The 25,073-nt window shown below is 39.7% G+C and overlaps 1 long non-coding RNA gene and 1 pseudogene across 25 annotated transcripts in view; one reads left to right on the forward strand and one right to left on the reverse strand.

Annotated features, from left to right (window-relative positions):
• Positions 1-25,073, forward strand: part of LOC309607057 — a 197,447-nt gene that overhangs the window by 95,711 nt on the left and 76,663 nt on the right. For 2 of the 24 annotated variants that reach the window (XR_014232208.1, XR_014232209.1), the window contains exon 6: positions 4,911-4,984. The exons of the other annotated variants lie outside the window; for them this stretch is intronic. This is a non-coding gene — a long non-coding RNA (uncharacterized lncRNA). The remainder of the gene's footprint in view (positions 1-4,910; positions 4,985-25,073) is intronic. 24 annotated transcript variants of the gene reach the window in all.
• On the reverse strand, positions 14,864-15,821 carry LOC309607258 (sigma intracellular receptor 2 pseudogene; annotated as a pseudogene). Its single transcript has one exon. The product of its transcript is annotated as a sigma intracellular receptor 2 pseudogene (transcript).

Genomic DNA, 25,073 nt, shown 5'->3' on the forward strand with positions numbered 1-25,073 from the left:
TTTTAGATTCCATGTATGAGTTGTATCATAGAATACTTGTTTTCCTCTGTCTGATTTATCTCACTTAGTATAATGCCCTCAAGGTCCATCCATGTCATAAATGGCAGGATATGTTTCTTTCTCATGGCTGAATAATATTCCATTGTATATATACACCACATCTTCTTTATTCATTCATCAATGGACACTTAGGTTGTTTCCATGTCTTGACTATTGTGAATAATGCTGCATCCATATATATAAGTTTTAATAACAGGAAATCAGTTTCTCCTTGTTCCTCTTCCCTCCAAGTAAATGTTTAGCAAATATTTAAAGACTATGGATTTGAACTCTAATTGGAAAAGGTACATGCACCCCAGTGTTCATAGCAGCACTGTTTACTATAGACAAGACATGGAAGCAACCTAAGTGTCCATAAATGGATGGATAAAAAAGATGTGGTATATATACACAATGGAATATTACTCAGCCATAAGAAAGCATGAAATATTGCCATTTGCAGCAATATGGATGGACCTAGAAAATATCATACTAAGTGAAGTAAATCAGAGAAAGACAAATATGATATCACTTATATGTGGAATCTAAAAAATAATATAAATGAATCTATTTACAAAACAGAAACAGACTCACAGACATAGAAAACAAACTTATGGTTACCAAAGGGGAAAAGAGGGGGAGGGATAAATTAGGAGTATGGGATTAACAAACCACTATATATTAAATAGATAAGCAACAAGGATTTACTGTATAACATAAGGAATAATATTCAATATCTTATAATAACCTGTAATGGAAAATATAACTTGAATCACTTTGCTGTATACTTGAAAGTAACACAATGTTGTAAATCAACTATACTTCAAAAAAAAAAAAAAAGACTATGAGTTTGAAATGACACCAGAGTGTTAGCCTGCCAGGGTACTGCCTGTCTTAGTTTGGTCCTGAGCATAGTTTCTACACTATAATGTGAGCTAAATAAATATAAGCTATTATTACTCAACAGCAAAAAAACCAAATAACCAGAATAAAAAATAGGGAAAGGACTTGAATAGACATTTCTCCAGTGATGATATGCAAAAGGCCAATGAGCATATGAAAAGATGCTCAACATCACTAAACATTAGGGAAATGCAAGTCAAAACCACAGTGAAATATCACCTCATAACCATAAGGATGGCTGCTAATCAAAAAACCCAGAGAATAGCAAGTGTTGGTGAGGCTGTAGAGCAGTGGTCCCCAACCTTTTTGGCACCAGGGACCGGTTTTGTGGAAGACAATTTTTCCATGGATGGGGGAGGGGGGTGGTTTCAGGATGATTCAAGCTCATTGCATTTACTGTGCACTTTATTTCTATTATTATTACATTGTAATATATAATGAAATAATTATACAACTCACCATAATGCAGAATCAGTAGGAGCCCTGAGCTTGTTTTCCTGCAACTGGATGGTCCCATCTGGGGGTGATGGGAGACAGTGACACCCGAAGTGTGTTGCTTAGGTCCAGTCTACTCCGTAATCTCGTTTTGGTTGCTGTCACTGCAGAAAATCCTGCTTCACAAAGATAGGATGTTGGAAATGGAAGCAGGCTTTTCAGTGCTTTTGTGGCAGTCTCAGGATAGTCCACCTTGACTTTAACCCAGAACATATGGAGATTTGCAGTTGTCTCAAACATACCTTTAAGGCCACCATCATTTGAGATCTCAAGCAGTTGATCGTTTTCTAGCACGGAAAAAGTCGATTCACCTGGCTTATTCACAAATGGGTCACGGATCCATTCCTTCCCAATTCAGGAGTCTTTCGTGGTTGGGAAGTAATGCTCAAGCTCTTCTGAAAGCTGAGATAGGTGATCGTGCACCAGCTGGGAGAAAGAAGGCCCTGGCTCAGTCTCTTTCAAAATCTCTGCTAATGTTTGAAACATGTCAAAAATCCCAGTGTTCACTCATCGCCCCCATAATTCCAGTTTGGTTTTGAAGGCACCGCTTTATCTGCCGACTTGAGCACAGTTGTCTTCTCCCCTGAAGTGACAGATTGAGTTCATTGAGCAGGTTGAATGTGTCACACAAGTAAGCAAGTTTTGTGACCCATGCTGTGTCACTGAAATGTGCTGCCAGTGGTGACTATTTTTCTAAAAGAAATCTCTGGATGGGAATTCCCTGGTGGTCCAGTGGGTGAGACTCCGCTCTCCCAGTACAGGGGGTCTGAGTTCGATCCCTGGGTGGGGAACTAGATCCCGCATGCATGCCGCAACTAAGAAGCCCGCATGCCACAACTAAGACCCAGCGCAGTCTAAATATATAAGATCTTTAAAAAAAATAAAAGAAATCTCTGGAGTGGCTCTCGTAACTCAAAAACTCTGGCCAGTGATCTACCTTTAGAAAGCCATCTCACTTCTGTGCATAAGAGAAGACGTGTGCGCTCTGCGTCCATCTCCTCACAGAGCTGCGTGAACAGATGTGAGTTAAGGGCATGTACTTTAATGTGGTTGATAATTTCAATCACATCCTGTAAAACGTTGTTAAGTTCAGGTGACATTTCTCGGCTAGCCAGCATTTCTCTATGGATGACACAGTGCGTAGACTCACATTCAGAAGCGACCTCTTTGACTGGGGTGGTGAAACCAGAAAGCCGTCCAGTCATGGCAGCCGCTCTGTCCGTGCATATACCGACACAAAATGACCAGTTCAGTTTTCCTGATATGTAATCGTTCAAAGACTTGACTAATTCTGCAGCTGTGGTGTTGGTTGGCAACAAAAGTGTACATAACATATCCTCATGCACGTCCTCCTGAAAAATACATCGCACAGAAACAAGCATTGTTGCCTTGTTGTCAACATCGGTAGACTCGTCAACCGGAATCACGTACCACAGTGACCCATTAATTCTCTCTAACAATTGTGCCTCAATGTCCTCTGCTATTGCATCAATGTGTCTAGTTATGGTGCTAGCCGAAAGAGGAACACATGCCACCTTTCGAACTGCAGCCTCTCCTAAAAGTTCACAACAAATGTCCATAGCTGCAGGCGGGATCAACTCTTCACCAATAGTAAAGGGCTTCTTAGCTTTAGCAATGCAGTTAGCCACTAAGAATGATGCTCTCAGTGCAGACACATTTGCTGAAGTGGTGGCCTTCAATAATTGCTTCTGTTCACGTTTTTTTTTCTTTTGAAAAACTCCAAAGGCTTGTCTTTTAATTCAGGGTGCTTAGTCTACATGTGGCAAAGCAGTTTTGAAGGTTTCATGGCTTCGTTGGATAGCCGGTCACCACATATTGTACAAAGCAGGCTTGGAGAATGTGAATCACCTGTTGCAATGAACCCGTAATTTAAGTAGGACTCTTGGTATTTTCTTTTAAATGAAGCTTTCTTTTTGTTGGCAGTCTTAGAGTCTTCTGCTGTCTCATCATTGGGTCTTTCCCCCTTTTCAAAGATGCTCTCCAGAGACATTTGTTTTTTTACTCATTTTGGCTAGGGTTAGCTTGTGGACTTACCAAAACTGTGACTGAGACAAGTGTGCAGTGCGGGAAAAAGGCGCGGACAGAAGTGGTAAATAAAATAATGGGTGGGCCACACGCAGACTAAAATAAGTGTCTGATTCTGACTTAAAGCCTGCCACCAGATGCAGCTGTACAATTGAAGTACATCAACTCACTTTCTACTATAAAGCCTGCCACCAGATGCAGCTTAATTGTCACTGGCCACTCACTGATAGGGTTTTGATATGAGTCTGCCAGTAATTGATTTATTATGGTCTCTGTGCAGTCAGACCTCTCTGCTAATGATAATCTGTATTTGCAGCCGCTCCCCAGCGCTAGCATCACTGCCTCAGCTCCACCTCAGATCATCAGGCATTAGATTCTCATAAGGAGCGCGCAACCTAGATCCCTCTCATGCGTAGTTCACAGTAGGGTTCACGCTCTTATGAGAATCTAATGCCACTGCTGATCTGACAGGAGGCGGAGCTCAGGTAGTAATGCGAGTGATAGGGAGTGGCTGTAAATACAGATGAAGCTTCGCTCACTTGCCCACCACTCACCTCCTACTCTGCGGTCTGGCTCCTAACAGGCCACGGACCAGTACCGGTCCGTGGCCTGAGGGTTGGGGACCCTGATGTAGATAAATTGGAACCCTTGTTCACTGTTGGTGGGGATGTAAAATCGTGCAGCCTCCATGGAAAACACTGTGGTGGTTCTTCAAAAATTAGAATCATCCTGTGATCCAGCAACCTCACTTCTGGGTCTATGTCCAAAGGAACTGAAAGAAGGATCTCAAAGAGATATTTGTACCCTTGCGTTCACAGCAGCATTACTCACAATAGCCAAAAGGTGGAAGCAATCCAAGTGTCCATCAGTGGTTGAATGGATAAACAAAATATGGTATATACATACAAAGGAATATTATTCAGCCTTAAAAAGGAAGGAAATTCTGACATATGCTACAACATGGATGAACCTTGAGGACATTTTTCTAAGTGAAATAAACCAATCACAAAGAGACAAATACTGTATGATCCTACTTATATGAGGGAATCCACAGTAGTCAAATTTATAGAAATAGAAAGTAGAATGGTGGTTGCCAGGGGCTGGGGAGGAGGGGAGAATGGGAATTGGGTTAGTGGGTATAGAGTTGCAGTTTTGCACAATGAAAAAGTTCTGGAGATTGGTTGCACAACAATGGAAAAATGCTTAACACTGTTGAACTATACATTTAAAAATGATTAAGATGATAAATTTTATGTTTTTTTTAAACCACAATTAAAATGTGAAAAGTTAAATAAATATTAGCTGTTTTACAAGTGAGGAAACTGAAGTCTCAAGAGGGAAGAGGTGACTTGACCAAAATCACTTCCTTTCAACACGGAGCTGGACCTGATCCTGTGCTCTTGCCACTCGGCCTCGGGGTTCCTCAGATTTCGAAGCCCTGACGAGGACCTTCCGGGGGAGCATCATTTTGGAGTCGGGATGGTGAAATCGCAGCACAGAGGTGTGTAGCACTGTCCACAGGAAATCTGGTCCCGGCCATCATACAGCCAACTTGGGTCGTCCCACAAAACTTGGTTCTTGAGGCCCAGATTCACAGCCTGAAGGTGGCACTTGGTTTATTTGCTGTCATGTTTGATAACAACTGAAGACTGCATGCCTCGCTGTAAAGTCTTATTACCACCTGCCCCTGTTAATAAGCCACAGCTGGGCTCAGAGGAAGCTTAGAGACCCTTCCAGAAACTGTGCGGAGGAGAGAGGGGAGAGGGATTCAACAGCCCCCTCCAACAGAGCAGCGCTGTCTGCAGGGAGGCCAGGTCGGCAGCAAGGGGGTGGGTCTCCCCTCAATATTGGGAACTGACGCCCCCCTAAGAGGGGTAGTTCTTTTTTCCCCCCTTTTATGTTCTTTTTAAAAAATTTTTATTTTATATTGGAATGTAGTTGATTAACAGTGTTGTGTTAGTTTCAGGTGTACAGCAAAGTGATTCAGTTATACATGTACATGTGTCTATTCTTTTCCAAATTCTTTTCCCATTTAGTTTTTTTTTTTAATTATTTATTTATTTGTTTATTTATTTATTTATGGCTGTGTTGGGTCTTCGTTTCTGTGCGAGGGCTTTCTCTAGTTGCGGCAAGCGGGGGCCACTCTTCATCGCGGTGCGTGGGCCTCTCACTATCGTGGCCTCTCTTGTTGCGGAGCACAGGCTCCAGACGCGCAGGCTCAGTAGTTGTGGCTCACGGGCCCAGCTGCTCCGCGGCATGTGGGATCTTCCCAGACCAGGGCTCGAACCCATGTCCCCTGCATTGGCAGGCAGATTCTCAACCACTGCACCACCAGGGAAGCCCCCCATTTAGGTTTATACAGAATATTGAGCAGAGTTCCTTGTGCTATATAGTAGGTCCTTATTAGTTATATATTTTAAATATAGCAGTGTGTACATCTCAGTCCCAAACTCCCAATCTATCCCTCTCCCCCACCCTTCCCCCTGGTAACCATAAGTTCATTCTCTAAGTCTGTGACTCTGTTTCTGCTTTGTAAATAAGTTCATTTATATCACTTTTTTAGATTCTGCATTTAAGTGATATCATATGATATTTGTCTTTCTCTGTCTGACTTACTTCACTGAGTATGATAATCTCCAGGTCCACCCATGTTGCTGCAAATGGCATTATTTCATTCTTTTTAATGGCTGAGTAGTATTCCATTGTATATGTGTACCACATTATCTTTATCCATTCCTCTGTAAATGAACATTTAGGTTGCTTCCATGTCTTGACTATTGTAAACAGCGTTGCAGTGAACATTGGGGTGCATGTATCCTTTCGAACCATGTTTTTCTCTGGATATATGCTCAGGCGTGGGATTGCTGGATCATATGGTAGCTCTATTTTTAGTTTCTTAAGGAACCTCCATACTGTTCTCCATAGTGGCTGTACCAATTTACATTCATAAGGGCAGGGGCTAATTCTAATTAAGCATCAAACTTGTTTCTTTGAAACTCAATACTTTCTAGTAGATATGCAGTAAACAAGGTTAGGCATGGTGTATCCATCCAGTTGCTTTGTTAACTAAAGGAAACTTCTGGGGATTTTGTAGCTGCAGCCTAGTGGGTGAATCACTGAAAAACAGCCCCCCGACTCCCCAGACTTCTGCCTGGAGCTCCTTTAAAGAGGGAGGTACTGCGCCAAGGAGGAATTAAGATTCTGCCACCAGGAGAAACTTACCCAGACTGGGCCCGGGGCAGGGTCTACATCAGGGAAGGTACCTACGTCAGATGCTGTTGCAGAAGGGCCATTTGTGTGTAGTGGGTCTGGACGTTGGCTGTGGGGTGGGCCCTGGCTGGGACACTGTACGAGCAGGACACTGAGGAGGCAGAATTAAGTTTCCTGCTCTGTTCTCCAGGTTTTGTAGGTCTGAATAGCAGACGACAGATGCTCTGCAGTGGTCCAACCATCTCCGTGCCTCCTTTCCTACTTGTCTGTGAGCTGCTCAAGCACAAGGGCCCTGTCCTTCTCGCAGGATCCCCTGCATATAGAACAGTGGTACCCAGATGGGCCATAAATGTTTGGGGGCTTGCTGGTTGCTGACTAGGAGGGTGGTCCTAGAAGTACTTCTAAGGAAAACACTCCACTTCACATTTCGTTTTTTTAATGTTTTTTTTTTTTGGCTGTGTTGGGTCGTTGTTGCTGTGTGCGGGCTTTCTCTAGTTGCGGTGAGCAGGGTCTACTCTTCGTTGTGGTGCGCGGGCTTCTCATTGTAGTGGCTTCTCTTGTTTTGGAGCACGGGCTCTAGGCGTGCGGGCTTCAGTAGTAGCAGCACATGGGCTTAGTAGCTGCAGCATGCAGGCCCTAGAGTGCGCGGGCTTCAATAGTTGTGGCACGTAGGTTCAGTAGTTGCGGCATGTGGGCTCTAGGGTATGCGGGCTTCAGTAGTTGTGGCGCACAGGCTCAGTAGTTGTGGCGCATGGGCTTTGTTGCTCCACGGCACGTGGGATCTTCGCGGACTAGGGATCGAACCCGTGTCCCCTGCATTGGCAGGAGGATTCATTTTTCAAAATTTTTATTTATTTATTTATTTTTGGCTGTGTTGGATCTTCGTTTCTGTGCGAGGGCTTTCTCCAGTTGCGGCGAGCAGGGGCCACTCTTCATCGCAGTGTGCAGGCCTCTCACTGTCACGGCCTCTCCCGTTGTGGAGCACAGGCTCCAGATGTGCAGGCTCAGTAGTTGTGGCTCACAGGCCTAGCCGGCTCCGTGGCATGTGGGATCTTCCCAGACCAGGGCTCGAACCCGTGTCCCCTGCATTGGCAGGCAGATTCTTAACCACTGCGCCACCAGGGAAGCCCGGCAGGAGGATTCTTAACCACTGTGCAACCAGGGAAGTCCCACATTTCTTTTATTGTGTTAGAATACTCGTAAAATTTACCATCTTACCCATTTTGTTTTTCCAACAGTACATAGCTCCTTTCTTTATTTACACTTCACTATAAATACATGAGACATGATTTGAGCTATGTTGTTAAAGGCTATAGTGTGGAGTGCAGGCCAAAGGGGGTTGGGTGGAAGGATTAAGGAGATACTGTCATCATTTGGGTGAGAGCTGATGGTGGCTTGGGCAGGATGGTAGCAGAGGAGGTTGAGAGAGGAGATCAGATTCTGGATACATTTTGAAGGTAGAGGCAGTAGATTTGTCTGCAGACTGGATGTAGTGTGAAAGAAAGTAGTCAAGGATGATGCCATGTTCTAGAATATCAGCTGTATAGCAGACCTCAGAGAATAACCAGTCCAGATCACAGCAGGAGGATGGAGATGTGAAGGGCATCGGTTTCCAAATGGGTTGAACATTTGGAATATCTCAGAGTTCGATATTTGAAAATTGTATTAGTAGGTACGTAACAGATATAGTGGAGTGTGTAAAAAATTAAGAATAGATACGTTGGAAACAAACCAATAAACAAACCAGGCAATTATTGATCTCAGAAAAAACAGTAAGTATGCAAGAAAGGTATCAACTTAGCTTTGCAGGAAACAATATTTTTATGGTATTAATAATGTAAACACAGACTGCTTGATTTAGCAAAAAACTGAGATATAACTCTACTGGAAGGATGAGGGCAGGAGAAAAGGTGCAAAGAACTAAATAAATCCTTATTTACCATAACAGCTAGTCAACAGATGAAGTAGAAAATTGTCAAATCAAGAAATAGGATTATGAACACATTAATCAGGCATGGAGGCAAACAGAGAGAAAATTACTAAAAATAATCGAAAATGGTAGCCTATAGGCATCTTACCCATTTTAACATGTAAAGTTTAATGGTCTTAAATACATTCACATTGTTGTGCAGCCATCACTACCATCCATCCCCATAAATCTTTTCATCTTGTGAGTCTGAAACTTTATGCCCATTAAGCAACATCTGCCCATTCTCTGCTCGTCCCAACCCCTGGTAACCACCATACAATTTGTGTCTTTATGGTTTTGACTACTCTAGATATGTCACATAAGTGGAATCAAACATTATTTGTCTTTTTGTGACTGGCTTAGTTCATTTAACATAAATGTCCTCAAGGTTCAACCATGTAGTCATATGTGTCAGGATTTCTTTCCTTTTTAAGGCTCAATAATATTCTATTATATGGGGAATTCTCTGGTGGTCCAGTGGTTAGGACTCTGCACTTGCACTGCTGGGGACCCGGGTTCAATCCCTGGTTGGGGAACTAAGATCCCGCCAGCCGCGCAGCACAGCCGAAAAAAAAAAAAATTCCTTTATATGCATATACTGCGTTTTGCCTATCCCTTCATTTAGTGATGGACACTTGGGTTACTTCCATGTTTTAGCTATTGTGAGTAATGCTGCTGTGAACATGGGTGTAAAAATATCTCTTAAAAACCTGCTTTTAGTTCTTTTGGGTATATACGCAGTAGTGGGATTGCTAGATCATATGGTAATCCTACTTTTAATTGTCTGAGGAACTGCCACACTGTTTTCCACAGTGGCTGTAGCTTTTGCATTCCCACCGATAGTGCACAAGGTTTCCAATTTCTCCATGTACTTTCTGACACTTGTTTTCTGTTTATTTGATAGTAGCCATCACAGTGGATGTAAGGTGATATCTCATTGTAGTTTTGATTTATATTTAATTCTGATTAGTGATGTTGAGCATCTTTTCATGTGTTTCTTGGCCATTTGTGTATCATCTATGTAGAAATGTTTATTCAAGTCCTTTGTCCTTTTTTGAATCAATTATTTTCTTGTTGAGTTTAGGAGTTCTCCATATATTCTGGATATTAATTCCTTATCAGATATATGTTACAAATACTTTCTCCCATTCTGTGGGTTGCCTTTTTACTCTGTGGATAGTGTCTTTTTCTCAATTTTTCTTGAAATTTTATTTCAAGAAATAAATAAAATTATTTCTTTTATTGAAGTAAATACTTTTTATTGAAAATATAATTGACAGTTTTATTGAAATGTAATCGACATACAGTTTTATTGAAATATAATCGACATACAGCACTATGTAAGTTTAAAGTGTACAGCACTGACTCTCACATCTTGTGAAATGATTACCATAATAAGTTTAATGTCCATCATCCATACAGATTTAAAGAAAAGGAAAAAATGGTTTTTCCTTGTGATGATCTACTCTTTTAAAAATTTCCACACATACTATAAAGCAGTGTTAACTGTAGTCATCAAGTTGTACATTACATCCCCAGTACTGATTTATCTTATAACTGGGAGTTTGTACCTTTTGACCACTTTCATCTAATTCCCCCACACCCAACCTCTGGTAACCACAAATCTGATCTTTTTCTCTATGAGTTTTTTTTTTTTTTAAAGATTCCACATATAAGTGAGATTATACAGTATTTGTCTTTCCCTGACTGACTTATTTCACTTAGCATAATGCCCTCAAGGTCCATCCATGTTGTTGCAAATCTCAAGATTTCCTTCCTTTTTATGGCTGAATAATATTCCACTGTGTATATACCACTACTTCTTTATCCGTTCATCTGTTGATGGACACTTAGGTTGTATACATGTCTTGGCTATTGTAAATAATGCTGCAGTGGACATGGGGGTGCAAATATCTCTGTGACATAGTATTTCATTTCCTTTGTATATATTCCCAGAAATAGTATAGCTGAATCATATAGTATTTCTATTTTTAATTTTTTGGGCAACCTCCATATATTTTTCCATAATGGCTGTACCAATTTACCATGCCACCAGCAGTACACAAGGGTTCCCTTTTCTCCACATCCTTGACAGCATTTGTTATCTTTGTCTTTTTGATGATAGCCATTCTACCAGGTATAAAGTGATATCTTGTTGTTTTGATTTGCATTTCCCTGATGATTAGTGATGTTGAGTACCTTTTCCTATACCTGTTGGCCATTTTTATATCTTCTTTGGAAAAATGTTAATTCATGTCCTTTGCCCATTTTTTAATTGGATTATAATGACCCTTGAACAACACGGGTTTGAACTATAAAGGTCCACTTATGTGTGGGTTTTTGTCAATGGTAAATACAGTGCTGCATAATCTGTGGTTGGTTGAATCCTCAGATGTGGAACTGAGGAGAAGGAGGGCTGACTATAAAGTTAAACTCGGATTTTTGACTGCTCGGAGAGTTGATGCCCCTAATGCCCATGTTGCTCAAGGGTCAACTGTATTTGTTTTATTTTGGTTTTGCTATTGAGTTGTGTGAGTTATTTGTATATTTCAGATTTAGTCCCTTATCAGATATATGAATTGCAGATATTTTTTTCCAATTCTGTAGTGTCATTTTATTTTGTTGATCATTTCTTTTGTTGTGCAGAAGCTTTTCAGTTTGTAGTTTCACTTGTTTGTTTTGATGTATTTCACTTGCTTTAGGTGTCACATCCAAACAATCATTGCCAAGACCCATGTCAAGGAGCTTTTTTCCTATTTTCTTCTAAGAGTTTTATGGTTTTCAGTCTTACAATTTAAGTCTTTTTTTTAAGTTTTAAATTCCTTTTCTTTTTTTTAATTGAAGTATAGTTGATTTACAATATGCTGTTAATTTCTGCTGTACAGCAAAGTGATTCAGTTATACATATATATACATTCTTCTTATTTTTATTTTTTTAAATTAATTTTTAAAAATATTTAATTTATTTAATTAATTAATTTTTTTGGCTGCGTCAGGTCTTAGTTGCAGCACGCGGGATCTTTGTTGAGGCATGTGGGATCTTTTTCATTGTGGTGCGTGGGCTCTTCATTGCACTGTTCGGGCTTCTTTCTAGTTGTAGCCTGCGGGTTTCCTCTCTAGTTGTGACGCGTGGGCTTAGTTGCCCCACAGGATGTTAGGATCTTAGTTTCCCAACCAGGGATCGAACACGCGTCCCCTGCATTGGAAGGTGAATTGTTTACCACTGGACCACAGGAGAAGTCCCTACATTCTTTTTAATATTCTTTTCCATTATGATTTATCATGGGATATTAAATATAGTCCCCTGTGCTATACAGTAGGACCTTGTTGTTTATCCATCCTATATATAATAGTTTGCATCTGCTAATCCCAAACTCCCAATCCTTTCCTCCCCCACTCACCTTCCCCCTTGGCAACCACAAGTCTGTTTTCTATATCTGTGAGTCTGTTTCTGTTTCCTAGATAGGTTCATTTGTGTCATATTTTAGATTCCACATATAAGTGATATTATATGGTATTTGTCTTTCTCTTTCTGACTTACTTCACTTAGTATGATAATCTCTAGTTACATTCATGTTGCTGCAAATGGCATTATTTCATTCTTTTTTTATGGCTGAGTAGTATTCCATTGTTCATAGGTACCTCATCTTCTTTATCCATCCCTCTGTCAGTGGACATTTAGGTTATTTCCATGTCTTGGCTATCGTGAATAGTGCTGCTGTGAACATAGGGGTGTATGTATCTTTTTGAATTATAGTTTTGTCCAGATATATGCCCAGGAGTGGGATTGCTGGATCATATGGCAACTCTATTTTTAGTTTTTTTTGAGGAACCTCCATACTGTTCTCCATAATGGCTGCACCAACTTACATTCCCACCAACAGTGTAGGAGGGTTCCCTTTTCTCCACACCCTTTCCAGCATTTGTCATTTGGTCTTAAAATTTTAAGTCTTTAATCCATTTTGAGTTAATTTTTGTGAGTGGTATGAGATAGGGGTCTAGTTTTATTCTTTTATGCGTGAATGTTCAATTTTCCCACCATCGTTGTATTGAAGAGACTATCTTCTCTGCTGAGTATTCTTGGCTCCCTTAATAAATACTAGTTGACTGTGTATGAATGTGTTTATTTTCTAACAAATAGGCTCTCAATTCTATTCCATTGGTATATGTGTCTGTTTTTATGCCAGCACCAAACTGTTTTGATGACTATAGCTTTATAATATAGCTTGAAATCAGGAATGATGCCTCCTGCTTTGTTCTTCTTGGTCAGGATTGTTTTGGCTCTTTGGGGTCTTTTGTGGTTCCATATAAAATTTAGAATGATTATTTCTACTTCTGTTAAAAAATGCCATTGGAATCTTGATAGAGATTGCACTGAATAGTTAGCTTGGGTAGTATGGATGTTTTAACAGTATTAATTCTTCCAATCCAGAGGCATGGCATGCCTTTCCATTTATTTGTGTCTTCTTTAGTTTCTTTTATCAACGTCTTATAGTTTTCAGCATAGAGATTTTTCATTTCCTTGCATAAATTTATTCCCGAGTATTTATTGTTTTTGATGCTATTGTAAATGGAATATTTTCTTGATTTCTTTTTCAGATAATTCGTTGTTAGTGTACTGAAACACCACTGATTTTTATTTATTTATTTTTGGGTCTTTGTTGCTGTGAGTGTGCTTTCTCTAGTTGCAGCGAGCAGGGGCTACTCCTCGCTGTGATGTGCAGGCTTCTCACTGTGGTGGCTTCTCTTATTGCGGAACATGGACTCTAGGAGTGCGGGCTTCAGTAGTTGTGGCACGTGGGCTCAGTAGTTGTGGCTCGCAGGCTCTAGAGCGCAGTCTTAGTAGTTGTAGCGCATGGGCTTAATTGCTTTGAGGCATGTGGGATCTTCCCGGACCAGCTCGAACCCCTGTCCCCTGCACTGGCAGGTGGATTCTTAACCCCTACGCCACCAGGGAAGTCCCCACCACTGATTTCTTAATGTTAATCTTGTGTCCTGCAACTTTACTGACATTATTTCTTAGTTCTAACAGTTTTCTGGTGGAGTCTTCAGGGTTTTCTGTATATAAAATCATGTCATCTACAAGTAGAGACAATTTTATTTCTTCCTTTTCTTTTTTAAATAAATTGGGCATATTTTTTAAAGCTTTAAAAATTTTTTTTAAAATTTTATTTATTTTTGGCTGTGTTGGGTCTTCGCTGCTGTGCGTGGGCTTTCTCTAGTTGTGGTGAGCGGGGGCTACTCTTCATTGTGATGCGCAGGCTTCTCATTGCGGTGGCTTCTCTTGTTGCAGAGCATGGGCTCTAGGCGTGCGGGCTTTAGTAGTTGCAGCTTGCGGGCTCTAGAGCGCAGGCTCAGTAGTTGTGGCGCACGGGCTTAGTTGCTCTGCGGCATGTGGGATCTTCCTGGAGCAGGGCTCGAATCCATGTCCCCTGCATTGGCAGGCAGATCCTTAACCACTGCGCCACCAGGGAAGACCCCCCCCTTTTTTTTTTGGTCAGCACCTACCTTTATTTTGACCAGACACACGAGTCAAACGATACTCCCAACAATCAGACCATTAGGGCTTGTAAGCAAAACAGGCAAAAATGGGGAACTAACCAGGACCAGCATCTACCATTTTCCATGTGTTCACAAGTCTTTTTTTTTTTTTTTTTGAGTTGGCCTTGAGTATGAATTTAGAGAATGCTAGCATAATATCAAATAGTAACGTGAAGAGACCCTATATGCACACACTGGACCTGTCATGCCCAGCTCCCCTCACCCGCTACCTTTGACTGAACAAGACAGGAAGGAATTATTAAACTATTAGGTAGGATGAAGTTATCCAGTAGGAGGCACACCTCCAGCTCAGGTATGAGACGCCAGATCTCAGAGTAAAGGAACTTATGTTAGGTGGTCTGTAAAAAGTAATAGAAGACTAAGGCTTGGAAAGAGGATAAACAAGGAGACTTTAAAAAATCTCTTCTCCTGGATGACCTGTTTAAGACAGAAACAATACACCTTCCAATTTGACCCATTTCTGACTGAAAGTCATGCCAAGGTTGAACCTTAAGGAAAACTAAGTTTAAACCTCTTACAGAATAGCTCACCCCCATCTAGGGGTGGGGACAAGAAAACAATTTTTTATGAATATTACAGAGGCATAACTTCAAACTTAAAAATGGTCTGAGACATCCCAGTGATATGCTGTAGAGAATCATGAGTCAAAGGGTTAGTCACATGTATACTGTGGGTCACATGACTCATGAACATGCCAAGTAGGCCGTGTTGCTTGGAAGTTTATCTAGTTTCTGGTCTGGTCCTGCCTTTAGTAATCCTGCAATGGCACTTGGGCACACAGTGAGGCCTTTGGCACCATTTCCCTATAACCTAGCCCACACCCCTCTGCTCATCCTCAGGTGATTGGTCTGTTTGTGCCAGTACCCTTGGAAGGTGAGGGTTTGATGGGCCTCCTGCCAGTGTCTTGGCCGTGTGTGTTGCTGCTGGTGTGTTTCAAATACTACTGAAAATATGGGTTCTGAGCATTTTCCTGGTACTGGGTCCAACAGGAAACTGCCCCGTGGTCACCTCTCCACTGGACCCGGGGTTATTCTTCCTCATTTTTTCTTTCTTTTCTCCTCAGACTTGTAGGAGGGGTTCCACAACATGAAAAGCAGAAGTATGAGAGGGATGAGAAAGTAGGGGGTGTAGACAGATATAAGGAATAGTCGTTCGTGGAAAGTCTTAGGTCCTTGTCCTCTGAAACAACTGGCTTTGGAGAAATCCTCGAGTAGAAATGTGGAGGGGATTAGAATCAGAGTTGTCATGGTGTGAACCGAGTAGATGATTGCAGGGGTGTGGATCCACCTGCAGCCTTCTTTGAAGAAGGCATATGTTGCAATGGGAAAGAAGGGGAGCTGAAACACAAGCTCCCAAAACAGGAAGGACTTAAACCACACCGGGGGGTTCTGTAGTAGGGGGTCTTTGAACTCCTGAGAAACCACTGCTGCAGGTTTCTCAGCTCCACGGGGATCTCAGAGATCACACGGCACCACCGCCTGCAGGTCCACGAGCAGGGTGAAGGGGATGTAGGAGAGGAAGTAGAGACCCAGCAGCCACTCCAGGCCACACCAGGCACCCAGAGGCCCCATCATCCATCAGTTGGGCAGAGCGGGAGCCGAGACTCTTTTTTTTTAATAGTTTCCAACCCCTCCCTCCCTCCCTCCCTCCCTCCCTTTCTTCCTTCCTTCCTTCCTTCCTTCCTTCCTTCCTTCCTTCCTGCCTGCCTGCCTGCCTGCCTGCCTGCCTGCCTGCCTGCCTTCCTATTCATTCATTCTGCTGTGCTGGGCCTTAGTTGCAGCATGCGGGATCTTCATTGCTGCACACAGGATCTTTAGTTGCACATGCAGGATCTTTTAGTTACGGCATGTGGGATCTTTTAGTTATGGCATGCAAACTGTTAGTTGCAGCATGTGGGATCTAGTTCCCTGACCGGGGATCAAACCCAGGCCCCCGGCATTGGGAGTGTGGAGTCTTAGCCACTGGACCACCAGGGAAGTCCCCCTTTTTGATTCTGATGCCTTTTACTTATTTTTCTTGCCTAATTGCTCTGGATGGGACTTTCAATACTGTGTTGAGTAGGAGTGCTGAGGGTGGGCACCATTGTCTTGTCTGACAATGAGTTTGGGAATGTTCCCACCTCTTCAATTTTTTAGAAGAGTTTGAGAAAAATTGATGTTAATTTTTCTTTAAATGTTTGGTAGAATTCACCAGTGAAGCCATCTGGTCCTGGGCCTTTCTTCATTGGGAGATTTTTGCTTACTGATTCAATCTGCTTGCTAGTAATTGATCTGCTCCAATTTCTTCCTGATTCAGTCTTGGTAGCTTGTATGTTTCTAGAAATTTATCCATTTATTCTAGATTGTCCAACCTGCTGGCATATAATTGTTCATTGTGGTCTCTTATTTCTATAGAATTGGTAGTAATATCCCCACTTTAATTTCTGATTTTACTAACTTGAGTCTTCTCTCTTTTTTAGTCTATCTAGCTAAAGTTTTGCAAATTTCTTGATATTTTCAAAGAACTAGCTTATCATTCCATTGATTTTCTGTATTATTTTTCTATTTTCCATTTCATCTATATCTACTCTTATCTTTATTATTTCCTTTCTTCTGCTAGTTTTGGGTTTAGTTTGTTTTTTTTCTAGTTACTTAAATTATAAAGTTAGGTTGTTGATTTGAGATCTTTCTTGGTTTTTAGTGTAAGTGTTTATAGCTAAAAAATTTCCCCTTAGGGAATTTCCTTGTGGTCCAGTGGTTAGGACTCAGTGCTTTCACTGCTGAGGGCCTGGTTCAATCCCTGGTCGGGGAACTAAGATCCCACAAGCTGTGTGGCATGACCAAAAAAAAAAAAAAAATTCCCCTTAGTACCACTTTTGCTGTGTCTCATAAGTTTTGGTATGCTGTGTTTTATTTTCATGTATCTTTAGGTATTTCTAATATCCCTTGTGATTTATTTTTTGACTCCTGTTTTTTAAAGTGTATTAATTTCCACAATTTTGTGGACTTTCCAGTTTTCTTTGTACTTCATTTCTAACTTCATCTTATTGTGGTCAGAGAAGATACTTGGTAAGAACTTTATCTTTTTAAAATCTATTGAGACTTAATTTGTGGCCTAACATATGTTCTATCTTGGAAAATGCCCCAGGTGTACTTGAGAAGAATGTATATCATGTTATTATTGGGTGGTTTTCTGTATATGTCTGTTAGGTCTAGTCCTCTATTTCCTTAATTATCTTCTGTCTGGTTGTTCTATCCATTCTTGCAAGTGGGGTATTGATGTCTCCAACTGTTATTGTAGAAATGTCTCTTTCTCCCTTCAATTCTGTCCATTTTTGCTTCCTATATTTTAATGGTTGGTCATTAGGTGCTTAAACATTGTAATTGTTAAAGTTTCTTGCTGTATTGAAACTTTTATTAATATATAATGTCCTTCTTTGTTTTGTAAACTTTTTTGATTTAAAGTCTATTGTGTCTGATGTTAGTATATCCATTCCTGCCCTATTTTTGTTACAATTTGCATGGAATATTTTTTTTATTCTTTCACTTTCAGCATGTTTGTGTTTTTGGATCTCAAGTGAGTTTCTTGTAGGCAGCATATACTTGGATCATGTGTATTCATCCATTCTGCCCATCTCTGTCTTTTGAATGGAGAGTTGAATCCACTTACATTTAAAGTAATTACCGATAGGGAGAGACTTCTGTTATTGTGATATTTGTTTTTTTGTTTCCTATATGTCGTATAGCTTTTTTGTCCTTCATTTGCTGTGTTCCTGTCTTATTTAGTGTTTAGTTGAATTTTTTTTTTTAGTGAAATGTTTAAATTTCTTCTTTGTATATTCTATAGCTATTTTTTTCCAGTTACCATAGAGATTACATTGAACATAAAGTTATAGTATTCTAATTTGAATTTATAGCAGGTTCATAACATACAAAAACTGGTCCTTTACAGCTCTATCCCCAACCATTTCACTTGTTGATGTCATAAAATTGCATCTTCATACATTGTGTACCCAGTGCATAAGTAATCATTCTTTTAAATGTATGTTTCCTAAATTATGTAGAAAACCAAGATTTGGAGTTACAAACCAAAGTTACAGTAACATACTTTTACATTAATAATTTTTTTCTTTAGATGTATTAGTCTCCTAAATCACGTAGAAAACAAAAAGTACAGTTACAAATCATTTCTATAATAATACTAGCTTTTATTACTACCCATGTATTTACCGTTATTGAAATATTCATTTCTCCATATGGCTTTGAGGTACTGTTTAGGGTCCTTTCATTTCACCTTGGAGGTCTCCCTTGAGCAGCTCTCAGTGGTCACAAATTTCCTCAGCTTTTGTATATCTAGGAATATCTTAATTTCTCCCTCACTTTTGAAAGACAGTTTTGCTGGATAGAGGACTTTTGGTTGACTTTTTAATTTGAGCACTTTGAATATACTGGCCTACTGACTTCTTGCCTCCAGTTGTTTTTTTTTTTTCCTATGAGTTTATTTGTTTTTTGAAGTATACTTGACCTACAACACTACAACACAGTGATTTGATATTTCTGTGAATTACAAAATGATAAGTCTAGTTACCATCTATCACCATACAAAGACACTGCATTATTATTGACTATATTCCCCACACTGTACATTTCATCCCCATGACTCATTTATTTTGAAACTGGAAGTTTGTACCTCTTAATTTCTCTTGCCTATTTCACTCATCCCCCACCCTCTCCCCTCTGGCAAGCACCTTTTTGTTTCTGTATCTATGATTCTGTTTCTGTTGTATTATATTTGTTCATCTGTTTTGTTTTCTAGATTCCACATGTAAATGAAACCGTGCAATATTTGCCTTTCTCTGTCTGACTTATTTCACTTGGCATAATATCTCTAGGCCCATCCATATTGTTGTAGATGGCAAGATTTCATTCTTTTTTATGGCTGATAAAATATTCCATACACACACACAGACCCCACATCTTCTTTATCCAGTCATCCATTGATAGACACTTAGGTTACTCCATATCTTGGCAGTTGTAAATAATGCTGCAATGAACATAGGGGTGCACATGTATCTTTTTGAATTATTGTTTTTATTTTCTTTGGAAAAATACCCAGAAGTGTAATTGCTGGATTGTATGTTCTATTTTTAATTTTTTGAGGAACCTCCATACTGTTTTCCATAGTGGCTGCACTAATTTACATTTCCGCCAACAGTGCACAAGGATTCCCTTATCTCCACATCCTCCAGTTTGATTCTGATTATTTTGCATGTAGCTGTCCAGCTTCCCAACACCATTTATTGAAGAAGCTCTCTTTTCCCCATTGTATATTCTTGATTCCTTTGTCATAGATTAATTGCCCTTGTAAGTGTGGGTTCATCTGGGCTCTCTATTCTTTTCCATTGATCTATGTTTTTTGTGCCATTACCATACTGTTTTGATTACTGTAGTAGCTCTTTGTAGTATAGTTTAAAATCAGGGAGCATAATACCTCCAGCTCTGTTATTCTTTCTCAAGATTGTTTTGGCCACTCAGGATCTTTTGTGTTTCCATACAAATTTTAGAATTATTTATTATAGTTCTATGAAAATGCCATTGATATTTTGATAGGGATTGCATTGAATTTGTAGATTGCCTTAAGGAGTATCGTCACTTTAACAATATTAATCCTTCCAATCCATGAGCACAATATATCTTTTCATTTAAAAAAATTTTTTTTAACTTTTTATTTTATATTGGAGTATAGTTGATTAACAGTATTGTGGTAGTTTCAGGTGTACAGCAAAGTGTTTCAGTTATACATGTATCTAGTCTTTTTCAAATTCTTTTCCCATTTAGCTTGTTACATAATATTGAGCAGAGTTCCCTGTGCAATACAGTAGGTACTTGTTGGTTATCTATTTTAAATAAAGCAGTGTGTGCTTGTCAATCCCAAACTCCCTAACTATCCCTTCCCCCAACTCTTCCCCCCAGTAACCATAAGTTCCTTCTCTAAGTTTGTGAGTCTGTTTCTGTTTTGTATCATTTCTTTTTAGATTCAGTATATAAGTAATATCATGTGGTATTTGTCTTTCTCTGTCTGACTTACTTCACTCAGTATGACAGTCTCTAGGTCCATCCATGTTGCTGCAAATGGCATTATTTCATTCTTTTAATGGCTGACTAACATTCCATTGTATGTATGTACCACATCTTCTTTATCCGTTCCTCTGTCAATGGACATTTAGGTTGCTTCCATGTCTTGGCTACTGTAAACAGTGCTGCAGTGAACATTGGGGTGCATGTATCCTTTTGTACCATGTTTTTCTCCAGATATATGCCTAGGAGTGGGATTGCAGGATCATATGGTAGCTCTGTTTTTAGTTTTTTAAGGAACCTCCATACTGTTCTCCATAGTGGCTGTACCAATTTACATTCCCACCAACAGTGTAGGAGGGCTCCCTTCTCTTCTCTCCACACCCTCTCCAGCATTTATGGTTTATGTATTTTTTGATAATAGCCATTTAAAAAAATTTATTTATTTATGTATTTATTTATTTATTTTTGTCTGCGTTGGGTCTTCGTTGCTGCACGCAGGCTTTTCTCTAGTTGTGGCGAGTGGGGGCTACTCTTCATTGAGGTGCGCAGGCTTCTCATTGCGGTGGCTTCTCTTGTTGCAGAGCACGGGCTCTAGGTGCGCGGGCTTCAGTAGTTGCAGCACGCAGGCTCAGTAGTTGTGGCTCATGGGCTCTAGAGTGCAGGCTCAGTAGTTGTGGTGCATGGGCCTAGTTGCTCCATGGCATGTGGGATCTTCCCAGACCAGGGCTCATACCTGTGTCCCCTGCATTGGCAGGTGGATTCTTAACCACTGTGCCACCAGGGAAGTCCTGATGATAGCCATTTTGACTGGTGAGAGGTGATATCTCATTGTAGTTTTGATTCGCATTTCTCTAATAATTAACGATGTTGAACATCTTTTCATGTGTCTCTTGGCCATCTGTATGTCTTCTTTGAAGAAATGTCTATATAGGTCTTCTGCCCATTTTTTGATTGGGTTGTTTGTTTTGATGATATTAAGCCGCATTAGCTGTTTGTAAATTTTGGAGACTAATCCCTTGTTGGTCACATCATTTGCAAATATTTTCTCCCATTCTCTTGGTTGTCTTTTCATTTTGTTTATGGTTTCCTTTGCTGTGCAAAAGCTTTTAAGTTTAACTAGGTCCTATTTGTTTATTTTTGTTTTTATCTCCATTACTCTGGGAGATGGATTGAAAAAGATATTTCTGCAATTTATGTCAGAGAGTGTTCTGCCTATGTTTTTCTCTAAGAGTTTTATAGTATCCAGTCTCACATTTAGGTTTTTAATCCACTTTGAGCTTATTTTTGTGTATGGTGTTAAAGAATGTTCTAATTTCATTTTTTTTTTACATGTAGCTGTCCAGTTTTCCCAGCACCATTTATTGAAGAGACTGTCTTTCCACCATTGTATAGTCTTGCCTCCTTTGTTGTAGATTAATTGATCGTAGGTGCATGGGTTTATTTCTGGGCTTTCTATCCTGTTCTGTTGATCTATATTTCTGTTTTTGTGTCAGTACCATACTGTTTTGATGACTATAGCTCTGTAATATAGTCTGAAACTAGGGAGCCTGATTCCTCCAGCTTTGTTTTTCGTTCTCAAGATTGCTTTGGCTATTCAGGGTCTTTTGTGTCTCCATACAAATTTTAAGATGCTTTTGTTTTAATTCTGTGAAAAATGCCATTGGTAACTTGATAGGGATTGCATTGAATCTGTAGATTGCCATGGGGTAGTATAGTCATTTTCACAATATTGATTCTTCCAATCCAAGAACATGGTATATCTTTCCATCTGTTTGTGTTGTCTTCAATTTCTTTCATCAGCGTCTTATACTTTTCAGAGTATAGGTCTTTTGTCTCCTTATGTAGGTTTATTCCTCGGTATTTTATTATTTTTAATGCGATGGTAAATGGGATTGTTTTTTGAATTTCTCTTTCTGATCTTTCATTGTTAGTGTATAGAAATGCAACAGATTTCTGCGTATTAATTTTGTAACCTGCAACTTTACCAAATTCATTATGAGCTCTAGTAGTTTTCTGGTAGTGTCTTCAGGATTTCCTATGTGTAGTATCATGTCATCTGCAAACAGTTTAACTTCTTCTTTTCCAATTTGAATTCCTTTTATTTCTTTTTCTTCTCTGATTGCCGTAGCTAGGACTTCCAAAACTATGTTGAATAAAAGTGGCGAGAGTGGACATCCTTGTCTTGTTCCTATCTTAGGAGAAATGCTTTCAGCTTTTCACCATTGAGTGTGATGTTAGCTGTCAGTTTGTCGTATATGGCCTTTATTATGTTGAGGTAGGTTCCCTCTATGCCCACTTTCTGGAGAGTTTTTATCATAAACGAGTGTTGAATTTTGTCAAAAGCTTTTTCTGCATCTATTGAGATGATCATATGGTTTTTATTCTTCAATTTGTTGATGTGGTGTATCACACTGATTGATTTGCAGATATTGGAAAATCCTTGCATTCCTGGGATAAATCCCACTTGATCATGGTGTATGATCCTTTAAATGAATTGTTGAATTTGGTTTGCTAATATATATATTTTTCAATAAATTTTATTTATTTATTTATTTTGGCTGCGTTGGGTCTTCGTTGCTGCGCGTGGGCTTTCTCTAGTTGTGGTGAGTGGGAGCTACTGTTCGTTGCAGTGTGCGGGCTTCTCATTGCAGTGGCTTCTCTTGTTGTGGAGCACGGGCTCTAGGCACACAGGCTTCAGTAGCTGTGGCACGTGGGCTCAGTAGTTGTGGCACACAGGCCCTAGAGCACAGGCTTAGTAGTTGTGGCATATGGGCTTAGTTGCTCCGCAGCATGTGGGATCTTCCTGGATCAGGGCTCGAACCCATGTCCCCTGCATTGGCAGGCGGATTCTTAACCACTGTGCCACCAGGGAAGCCCTGGTTTGCTAATATTTTATTGAGGATTATTGCATCTATGTTCATCAGGGATACTGGCCTGTAATTTTCTTTCCTTGTGGTGTTTTATCTGGTTTTGGCATCAGGATAATGTTGGCCTCATAGATGAGTTCAGAAGCATTCCTTTCTCTGCCACTTTTGGAATAGCTTAAGAAAGATAGGTATTTGTATGCTAACACATATATATGGAATCTTAAAAAAAAGAAAAGGTTCTTCAGAACTTAGAGGTAGGACAGGAATAAAGACGCAGGCATAGAGAATGGACTTGAGGACACAGGGAGGGGGAAGGGTAAGCTGGGACGAAGTGAGAGAGTGGCATGTACTTATATACACTACCAAATGTAAAATAGATAGCTAGTGGGAAGCAGCTGCATAGCACAGGGAGATCAGCTCGGTGCTTTGTGTCCACCTAGACGGGTGGGATAGGGAGGGTGGGAGAGAGATGCAAGAGGGAGGAGGTATGGTGATGTATGTATATGTATAGCTGATTCACTTTGTTATGCAGCAGAAACTAACACAACATTGTAAAGCAATTATACTCCAATAAAGATGTTAAAATATATATGTAAATAAAACAAATAAATAATTGAAAGAAAGATAGGTATTAATTCTTCTTCAGATGTTTGGTAGACTTGACCTCTGAAGTTGTCTGGTCCTGGACTTTTGTTCGTTGGGAATTTTTTATTACTGAGGCAGTTTTTTACTGGTAATTGATCTGTTCATACTTTGTATTTCTTTGTCATTCAGTCTTGGGAGATTGTATGTTTCTAGGAATTTATCCACTTCTTCTACGTTGTCCATCTCACTGGTGTATAGTTAGTAGTAATTGCTTATGATCCTTTGTATTTCTGTGGTGTCAGTTTTAACTTCTTTTTCATTGCTGATTTTATTTCTTTGGGCCTTCTTTCTTTTTTTCTTCATGAGTCTGGCTAAAAGTTTATCAATTTTGTTTATCTTTTCAAACAACGAGCTCTAAGTTTCATTGATCTTTTCTTTCTTTCTCTCTTTCTTTCCCTTTCTTTCTTTCTTTTTGTCTCTATTTCATTCATTTCTGCTCTGATCTTTATGGTTACTTTCCTTCTACTAACATTGAGATTTTTTTGTTTTTCTTTTTCTAGTTCCTTTAGGTGTAAAAAAGTTAGGTTGTTTATTTGAGACTTTTCTTGTTTCCTGATCTGGGCTTGTATCGTTATAAACTTCCCTGTTAACACTGCTTTTGCTGTATCCCATAGATTTTGGATCATTGTGTTTCCATCTTATGTTTGTCTTCAGATATATTTTGATTTTCTCTTTGATTATCCCAATGACCAATTGGTTGTTTAGTGGCATATTGTTTAGCCTCCACATATTTGTGTTTTTTTGCAGTTTTTTCTTGTAGTTGACTTCTAGTCTCAGCATTGTGGTCAGAAAAGATGCTTGATATGATTCTAGTCTTTGTAAATGTATTGAGACTTGTTTTATTGGCCTAGCATGTGATCTATCCTAGACAGTGTTCCATGTGCACTTGAAAAGAATGTGTATTCTGCTGCTTTTCAATGGAATGTTTTATATATATATACACACACACACACACATATATATATACTTTACATATATGTGTAAATTTCATCTGATCTAACGTGTTAAGGCCAGTGTTTTCTTTTTTTCTTAACATCTTTATTGGAGTATGATTGCTTTACAATGGTGTGTTAGTTTCTGCTTTATAACAAAGTGAATCAGTTATACATATACATATGTTCCCATATCTCTTCCCTCTTGCATCTCCCTCCCTCCCACCCTCCCTATCCCACCTCTCTAGGTGGTCACAAAGCACCGAGCTGATCTCCCTGTGCTATGTGGCTGCTTCCCACTAGCTATCTATTTTATGTTTGGTAGTGTATATATGTCCATGCCACTCTC

The sequence above is a fragment of the Balaenoptera borealis genome, assembly GCF_965194805.1.
Source record: "Balaenoptera borealis genome assembly, chromosome: 12".
In the NCBI taxonomy this organism is placed as follows: Eukaryota; Metazoa; Chordata; class Mammalia; order Artiodactyla; family Balaenopteridae; genus Balaenoptera; species Balaenoptera borealis.